The sequence below is a fragment of the Alligator sinensis genome, unplaced genomic scaffold, assembly GCF_000455745.1.
Source record: "Alligator sinensis unplaced genomic scaffold, ASM45574v1 scaffold1338_1, whole genome shotgun sequence".
Classification (NCBI taxonomy): Eukaryota; Metazoa; Chordata; order Crocodylia; family Alligatoridae; genus Alligator; species Alligator sinensis.
In genome coordinates, this window is record NW_005842713.1 from 6,703 (window position 1) to 16,482 (window position 9,780).

The 9,780-nt window shown below is 48.9% G+C and overlaps 1 long non-coding RNA gene across 1 annotated transcript; it reads right to left on the bottom strand.

Moving 5' to 3' along the window:
* Positions 1-2,408: 2,408 nt before the first annotated feature.
* LOC112552005 lies at positions 2,409-9,518 on the bottom strand. Its single transcript, XR_003096361.1, has 3 exons — positions 9,395-9,518; positions 8,496-8,607; positions 2,409-2,475 (listed from the first exon to the last, which is right to left on the bottom strand). It is a non-coding gene; the product is annotated as an uncharacterized LOC112552005 (long non-coding RNA).
* Between the last annotated feature and the right edge of the window lie 262 nt (positions 9,519-9,780).

Below are 9,780 nucleotides of genomic sequence, written 5' to 3' on the forward strand. Positions count from 1 at the left end.
GCTAGGAGTGTGTTGCTGGGAAGGTGGTCTATGTTTTTAAGTTTCCGTAGAACGTCTGTAGTGTCTTGTACAAAACTTGCTCTGTGGGTGACAAGCAGTTTTAGGATTGATTCAACGAAACCTGATATTTCCTCAGTTAGGGTCCCATGGTTGGATATGATAGGTTTCCCAGGGTTCCCTTGTTTGTGGATTTTAGGGAGCGTGTAAAAAGTCCCAGGGTTAGGTAGCGGGGGGGAAATCAAGGTCTGTAGTTTCTTCTTAAGTTATGCTTTCAGGGTGTCCTTGTAGTGCTTCCTCCATCCTCTTACCATGACTGAGTTGAGAGAAGAGGACTTGCTAGTGTTAGCATGTGTATGTATATGTGTGTGTATTATGTATGTATTATGTGTATGTGAGTATTTATACATATGTATGTGTATATATGAACATGTACATGTGTATGCAAGTATATGTTTATGTGGGTGTAGGTATGTATGGGGCGCATGCACGTGTGTGTATATGTATATATACATACACGTGTGTGTAACTATATACACATGTATATATGAATATACGCATGCATATGTACGAGTGTGTGTACCTATTCACGCGTATCTATGATTATGCATCTATGTCTTTCTCTTATCTGTCTTCCCTCCTTGAACCTATTGCAACTCCCCACTCTTCTTGTCATGTGCTCGTAAAGGCAACTGTCCCCTACTTTTGACATGAGAAAATAAAAAATTCATAACAGAAATAAGTGTATCGAGCACAGTAATGCCTAAAATAGGAATTCTGTTCAGAACTTTATCTATCTCCAATGCTGTTTTGAGGCTACAACATGTTACCGACTAGCTTTTGAAGCATTATATATCAAAGCACTGTACTAGATATATTTTCCAGACTTTTTTTCACGTAAAAAGGGTAGAATTTTAGCAGTAGAAAGGCACTTTTTCAGGTACAAAACTTAGCATTGCAATAGTAAGGCTCAGTTCAAGAACCATGTGAAAATGCATAGATATGTGCGGGCCGGTCACGAGCCGGGCCCTTTTTCGTGCTGCACGCGGGCTGTGGCCAGCAGCCCGGGCACGCGGGGTCGGAGAGGGCGCGCGTCAAGCTAGAATTAAGCACAGACTCGTAGCGGTAGATTTAAAGATTGTTTACTTACACCGGAGATGGTTGCAGTGCAGGCTGGAAAACTTGCTTGAGTTGCGGTTATAGACAAAAACAACACGAACGGTCATGTGGAGTTTGCTAGGCTCCACAGAAACAGAGCTCCGGATGCCCTGGGTAAGCGCGCCACCAAAATCGGAAACTCGTAAATACGTCTTATAAAATTTGTCGCTCGAAGACGGGAAGAGGTGGGCGATGGATCAGGTCGCCAAACTCCTCTGAATCTCACAGGGGTCTTTATTTCCCTGCCGTGTACCCAGAGTCCCCACAAGATGGATGTGGAGTCCTCTTCGGCTTGGGCGGAAACTGCTCAAGCCTCTTATATGGCTAACAGGCCAATCGTTAGCCGCCACGTGGGAATAATTTAGAACTAGCCAATAGCGGGACACAAATTTGCATGCGGGTGGCGGGAAATCCTTTGCACCGTGCATTTCTCTTGCAACTTGAGCAATGCACCCTGCAAAGGAAGCTGCAAATAGGCGGGAAACTCTTCCTTGCACCAGGGTTCTCCTCTGCAGCAGAAAACTCTACCGTGCAACGAAGCTGTAATTTGGCAGGGATAATTCTAGTGCCGAAGCACACACAAAATCATACCCTTGGGTTATGACAAGATACAATAAGGCACCAATCAGGCAAGAGGAGAAAGGCACTACGATGTCTGAGGAGTCATAGCAGAACCCCATTTTAATGCAAACTGTCTGCATGTCTTCAGGGGTTAAAAAAAGGAATTTCAGAGAGACAAAGAGTGCCGTTATGGCTTCAATGTAAAACTGTCTTGTTACGCATTTCAAAATAGCTAGCTTCGCCTTTCCAGTCATGCAGAACATCAGGCGGGACCCTTCTGATGAATGGCATCAAGCCAGGTCTTCTTCAGCTTCCTTTAACCTTCCTAAAGGACTTCCCCTGCTCCTTGGCCACATCAGTGAGCCTCATGTTGTCCACCATAAGGGCTACATGTGGGGCATGAAGTTGACAATCCAGTTTCCCAAGGACTGTGCCTGCCAGTGTATTGTTGTGACATGCAAGACATGCACCATTTTAGACCAACAATCCACAACAGTCAGCTACATGTCAGCTACATGTTGCATGATACAGTGAGGGTTATTTGCATCGGGGTTCCAGGTTACACGACAAGCATCATCAGGGCTTACTGATGGGGGAAGAGGCTACGAAGATGGCATCTCAAAAATTGAGGGAAAAAATATTTTTGAGTCATAGAAACTGAATAAAGAACAAAAATAACTTACAAGCCTTACATTCCACACAAGCTGTAACAGATCCTTCAGGGCCTGTTCCTTATAAACTATCCAAGACATGGTAAATCTGAGCGGGGGAAGAAGAGAAGAATGAGAGGGCATTGTAAAAGGATTGCCTAGCCTGCTGGAGGTTTTTGCTCCCTAAGGAGCTTCCCAGCCAGTCCTCCCAAATAAAACAGTCTTTAAGTAACAAACAGACAAACACAAAATAAACAAAATCAAACCCTTCTGCTGTGTCCTGGGTACTAAGAAGAAAGCCCTTTGACTGGCTTAGGGTTACCGTATTTCCAGTTCCAAAAAAAGAGGACACTTATCAGGGGGACACCTCACTCCCAAACCACAGCCCCTGGCCCTATGGGTGCCCCTTACTCCCAACCTGCACCCCCCGCCATCCCTGCTGCTACCCCTCACTCCCAAACCACAGAGCCCTGGCCCTCGGGCTATGCTGGTGCATACTTTCGGCTGCTTCTTATTCCTGACCTGCAGCCTCTCGCCCTGCCAGTGCCCCTAATTCCCTGCCCACAGTCCCCCGCCCCTCTGCGCCAAGCTGGTGCCCCTCACTTCCGACCTGCAACCCCCTGGCACTGCCAGTGCCCTGCACTCCCAGCCCACAGCCTCCTCAGCCCTGTTGGTGCCCCTCACTCCCGAACAGCTGCCCTGCCAGAGGGAGCCTCTAGCTTCTCCCATCCCAGCGGCGGCGGCTCCAGCTTATGCAGGTGGCAGCAGAGCAAGTCTAGCCCCAGTGCAAGCTGCAGGGAGGCAGAGGAGATACTTGTAGCATCCCCCCACTCGGGCTGAGGTCCTGTGCCACTCCAGGCGGCCTAGCCATGCCCCACCCCCCAGGCAGTGTCTCCCAGCTGCATCGTCCCTTCAAGCACAGGAACCGGCCCCTGGTGCCACTAGCCTGGCCACGCAGCTCCCCACTGCCCCTGAAGGGCCCCTCTGCCTCCTTCCCCCACTGCAGGGGACAAGCATCCCCCCCACCCTGTGCCCTGCTGCAGTCCTTGCACCTAGACTGCATTCCCCAGCTATGACAGGCCCCTGGCCCGCTTCAGCCCAATCCCCACCCCCAACAGTTCCCAAGCTCTGGCCCTCCAACCCCTGCTCTGCATAGACGTACTTGCATGCAGCTACCAGGGCTACAAATGCACATGATGTCCCTGCCTACAATCATCCTCCCCTGCTCCCACCAGCAGAGCAGAGCAAATCCTGGACATTTTTTCAGATTTTAAAAAACTGCCCGGGCAGAGATGAGAGGACTCAAAAAAGAAGACATGTCTGGAAAAATCCAGATGTATAGTAACCCTACTCTGGCCCAGCACAGCTTGCCACACACAGGAGCCAGGCTGCTGCTACTACTGCTGCTGCTCTGCTCTGCTCACAGCGCACTTTCTCCTTCCCTGCTTACTCTTCTGGGAGCTTTCTAAAATCCCTAGAGGATACTCCCTGTCTATCCAAAAGCCCAGCACCTGAGCTTACAACAGGGCCAGCTGTTACCTCTTAAAGGGATAGACCACTGTTACACATCACTCCTCCCCTCCAACAGTGTCCACGACCCTCTCTTCCTTGTCTAACCACCCTCCTTTCTGTGAGAAGTCCACATTGTCATATGCAGCTCCTGGCTGGTGGTGGATGTTGAAGGAGTAAGGTTGTAGTACCAGAGTAAAAGGGGCATGAGAAACTAAAATCAGAGGGCTTCAATCACCAGTTATGGTGGGGCACTCCTTCTCTATCATGGAGTATGTTTGATCTCAGGGAAGGAACTTTTGACTCATACAGAACTGAGTGTTCTCCATCCTCAAAGTCCTGAGAGAGAACAGCCACAAGGCCTCACTCTGAGGCATCCATTTGCAGAATAAATCTGCAACTAAAATTCAGACTGCACAGCACTGGGGCACAGTATCTGTTTTTTATCTCTCTAAAGGCATCAGTGCATGCTGGAGACCACTGCACTGATTATAAAAGACTCTACTAGTTTTTAGTCTTGGTTATGAAAGACTCTACCAAGGCCTTTACTTTGTCAGTGAGGAGTATAATCTCCCTATTGTCTATTTCCTGCTCCAAATACCTGGCTTTCCTATGGCTAAGCCAGTATTTTGCTGTGTTCTTCACTACACCTGCAGTCTGAAGTGACTAGCACTGCCCTGACCTGCTGGAGATGTTCCTTTCACATACCATTAAAAACTACCACATCATCAAGATGGGTTGCAACATACTCTTGGTGTGGCTACAGTATTTTAGGTGCTGGGATGTGGCAGAGGCATTATAGAGACTGAAAGGGTGGGTTCCAATCTGGTACAAGCCCCCAGGCATTGTGACTACTGTTAACTCAAGACTCTGGAGCAAAGGGAATTTGCCAGTATCCTTTTGTTAAATCCAACATTGATATATATTACAGCAGTTGGGGAATACCAAATAACTCATTGACCTGTGATATCAGATAGGTGTCAAATTTCCAGCACCACGTCCAGCTTATGGAAATCAATATAAAACCATCTCGTCCTGCCCAGTTTTGGAACCAACATGACAGGGCTGTACCATTCACCTGATGACTCTTCTAACCTCCATTTCCATCATATTCTGTACCTCCTTTCTTATGTTTTCCTACAGGTGCTCCAGTATTCAGGAAAACCCCTTTTGGAAAAGGCACCTTGGTCCAGTGTTTAACCACGGTAGTCCTTCCTGGTCAGATGATAAAAACATCCAGAAATTCACTCAATAGGCTCTTTGCCTCATCTCATTCAGCTGTGGACAGATTTCCCCCTGAAGAGCTACCTCACTGGTCAGGAACTGAATTGTTTGTTCCACACTCCCTGTGTTCTTTGATAAAATGGTTGAGGCATTCAGCATGTTTGAGGCTTGCTAGGGTTTTAGGAGAATCACATGATAAAGCTAGGACCTACACTATTTCCCTACCAGACACACTTCATAATCTACTTCCCCAGCTCATCTCATGATCTCACAGGATTCTTGCCATTTACCCAGCAATTTTCTCTCTGATGAGTGGAGCAGCAATAGGAGACATACTTGGAGTCATGCGTTCTTATTATTGTATTTTTCTTGGGTCTGCAACACAGTCCTGAGATTCTCCTAGGTAAATGTCCCTAGGTCTAGGTCTTGCCATTCCCATAGCCTGAGAACATATTGGGCAAAATTTTGAGACGTCATGCCCTTTGATTGCCAGGTCTCATGAAGGAGGTTCAGTATACCTCACAGCTGTTTTCCATATAAAACTTCAAAAGGAGAGAACCCTGTGGAAGAGTGGGAAACCTCCCATATAGGAAACAGCAAGTATTACAGGAGCACATCCCACTTTTGGGGTTCACTGGCCACAAATATCCTCAACATCTCCTTCAAAGTCTGGTTATATCTCTCCCCCAGCCCAGTGGTCTGGGGATAAAAGGTGGAAATCCTGACCGGGTGCACTTTTAACAGGGCATATATCTGCTGTAACAGCCATGACATAAAGACCATGCCTTGTCTTGTCAGAATTTTCTGTGGAAGACCCATCTGTGAGAATATTTTTTACCAGTTCTGTGGCAACTGTTTGGGCCAAGGCAATACAGATCACTACTGCCTCCAGGTACTGGGGAGACTGGTTCATGAGCATGAAGATAAAACAGCACCCACTTGTGTTAACTTCCAAAGACCTGACTATTTATCCTGACCCATTCAGAAGGGATACCCACCAAGGCCAGAGGTACCAGAAGTGCCTTATGCTTTGTTTGTGGGCCACCAATTGGCACTCAGGCAGGGTGTGCTTGCCTTAAGGACTTCTGCTGAACTTGGTGTCCTGGTAAACTCCAGGCCAAAAAAAAAATGTGGTGAGTTCCTGTGTTCTAGATGGCCCACCCAAGCTATGTCATGGGTCAGTTTAAAAACTTGGTTGCAGTGCTGTTTTGGCACCAATTACTGGTACTTCCAGGCTTTGGTTATACAGTCCCGAGAAACCCACATCAGGATCTGGGGATCCTGGGTGAGGATCTATCACTATGTCACTTGCCTGGGCCAGTTGGCCATAAAGTGGGAAAAAGGTTGGGTCCTCCCTCTGGCTCTCTAGGAAGTTGGGCCATTCTCCTGTGGGCACAACCTCTCCTTCAGGCTGGCTACCCAATGAACCTGGTTTTATGCAGTCTTCTCCACTGTACTCTTGACTCCTTTACTCAGCCTCTTACAAGTGCTTCTCTTCAAAAATACCTGTGATAGGGTCCAAAAACCTCAAGCTCAAAAGAAAATATCTCCCCTAATTGGTCACTGGGGTGATCCTGAGTACCCAGCTTCTGTTGACTCTTTGCTGCCAGGTGCAGGAATTTGGTTAGTGGGCTCCAGCCTTAACCCACCACCACCAAGTGGGAAAGATGGGTGACCACCTTTCATTTTTGCAGTCTAGCTGTCAATCAACAACCATACCTTCATGGGTCTAATGTCCCATGGGTCTAATGTCCCTATGGATGCAGGTTACATGTGCACATTCCATAACGAATAGCTGATCAAGGTCCATGAGCTACCTGTGAATAAATGTCTGTCCAGAAGCTGAGACTTCCAGGCCTAGGACCTGGGTATCCCCTATTTAAGGACCGGTGGTTCCAGTTCTGGGTCTGCACTGGAGCACAGACATAGTCTGGGGAATTTCAAACAGGGGCACTCCCAGGGCTTCAGGGTCCCTATGCTGCATGCCCCAGGTATGGGAATTCTCTGGGTGCACAGAACAGGGCACCTGAAATACCAAGAGTACCTGCCCAGAACTGCTGGAGCTGATTGTGCTTTCTTGCCATAAATTTAATGCAACAGATCATTGTGATGCCCCGTAAAAGCCACTTCATCCCTGCCAGGCTCTCTCTTTTATGTTTCTCAAGGTCTTGCCTTGCTTTCTTGCCTGCCACATATCAACATGTAACCCGAGTACACTCAAGGGTGTGCCCTAGTCTCAATTGGATGGGATGGGTAGGCAGGAGGGGGTGCTGTGAGAGGGATGCTGGAATTTTGGGTGAATCCCTCTTTCCTCTATAGAGTTAGCCCAGGCCCAAAGTTCTTAACTATGTACAATTTATTGAGTTACCAACATTTATATATAAAACTCTTTAAGATAGATATAATTACAGATATAGATACAAATATACATAGAAAGGTCTGATGGCAAGAGGAAGTCTGCCCTAAGGACAGCATTCGGGTAAGTACCTGTGCCTCAGGCCCAGAAGAGGGGTGGATCCCAGGACAGTCAATCCAGCAAGTTTATATCACAAGTGGGTTAGCTAATAAAGACATCCTTACAGAGCCCATTATACAGAATTAATACACCCAACTATTTATCATCAACAATAACAATAGATACCGAATAGGAAACAACTATACCAGATATTAGATGCACCCTATCTGGGTTCCAGCCACTTGGTCTCTCAAACGGGATAGGGTCTTCTCCCCCTAGGTTCCCTGGGGGTTCCACAGAACCCTCCCTGGTGTATATTTGGGGTCTCCTCCCCTCCAACCCAGGAGAGCAGATGGCGTGTGGGGCCTTCCCCCCTGCCCACTCCTTCCAGGGTCCCTTGCCTGGGGGCGCCACCCCTGTGGGACCTGGGTTCCCAGTAGCTCACAGTCCTTCTACTGGGGGCCGTCAATATGGCTTGTGGGTCCCCACACAGTCCAAAGCCTCCTGGAGCTGTTGGCCTTGAGTTGAGGGTCCTTCCTTCTGAACCCTGTGCCCCGCATTGGGCACCCAGGAATCTCCTATGGGAGCTGAGCCCTCACTGGCTCCAGTTCCCCAGCCACATGCAGGGGGACTTTCCCCTTCCTGGGCTCTGCTCCGGGCACCGGGGCTCTTTTAGTTTAATGCTGAGTCACAATGCGGGGCTCTGGTTATCCAGCCTAGAGCTGGGGCTAACTTGAACAGCCTTGAGCTACTCCCAGGGCTGACGCTTTGTGCGCCAACCTGCACACCATGTGGGGCCCAAGCAGCCTCAAGCTGTTCCCAGGGCTGGCTCCCTGTGTGCCAATCCATGCACTGCCTCACCCAGCCGCTTGCCAGGTTCACAGGCTCCAGTTGCCTCGAGTGCCTCCAAGATCCTGAGCACTGTGCTTGGATCCGCGTACCATTGAGACTCAGGCAGGGTCATGATGATGGTCTTTCCTGGAGCTCCTCTCTCTCCACCATCTCTTGCTGCATTATTTACACTGAAGGCCCCTCCCCTGAAGTCTGCCAGACCTGCAAAACACAGACTTCACTCAGGTCCAGGGGCTCCTCGCCCCCACCTCTGAGCAGGGGCAGGGCAAGCCCCTCCCAGCTGTTGCCTGATTGGTGGAAATGTTCCACCAATCTGGTGTCCTTCTCCAAGGCAGGCTTCCTGGGCAAAAGCAGCGAGCCCACCACAGATGGAAACTTAAGGAAAGGGAAGCTGCCCTTAGGGACTGACAAACCCAAGATGCTCTCTCTTCTCCAGTGGTCAACTCTCCCGACCTTGCTTGCCTTAAGGACTTAAGTTATGACCTCCAGTCACCCCCATGCCTCACAGATGTTAAACTTCATCCATGAGTGGGCATTCAGCCCCTTTTACCATTCAGTCTATTCACAGCTCCTTGCTTTTTCCCAATTTCTGCGCCTTTAACAGTCTCTGCCCTACTGGACTATGGGACTCAGGCCTTAGTTCTCGCTGTCCTCTTTTCCTTCATTGGACACTCCAGTCCTCTTGTCTCTCATCCCTTTGTGGGCATTGAGCCTTCTCTGGGCTCTTCCTCTCTCCTGGAGTCTTCTCTGACTTTCTTCCTCAGAGCCTTCCCCAGCTCTTCCTTTTTTCTACTGAACTTCCCCTCGCTCTTCTCCTCCTCCTGAGACTTCCATGGCTCCTCCTTTATTTCTTTTCTCTAGCTGTGCCTGCCTTGGGCACTAGCAGGACCTCCAGACCACCCCTTCACTAGCCCTCCCAATCCTCTGGGCAAAACCTAAACACAAACTAGGGCAGCAGCACAAAACACTCAGCCCTCCGGCTGCCTACCACACTTCTTCTGTGCCCTGAATCATATCTGTCTGATTGTACTTCCTCTTTGCATTCCCAAAGTTCCCTGCCAGGCAGTCATCAGCAGCAGCCATCTCACAGCAAGGCTTCCTCACCCTGCTGCTTCCTAGGTATAACTACCTGCTCTGGCTCTGGCTTATCTATTACTAAAGCCTTGCCCCTTTCTGGTCATGTGCCTCCCCTATCAGCTGACTCAGCCACAGGGTTGTTCCTTAATTCCTGCTTTGCTGGTTGCCTGTCTCTACAAAACCCTGCCCTTAAAGGGGCCATACCACTTTCCATAAAGTGGCACAAATTAATATCAGCTATGTCACGGCAACAAATTATTGGTGTTTGTGGCACAACAAGGGGTATGGACATCTGTT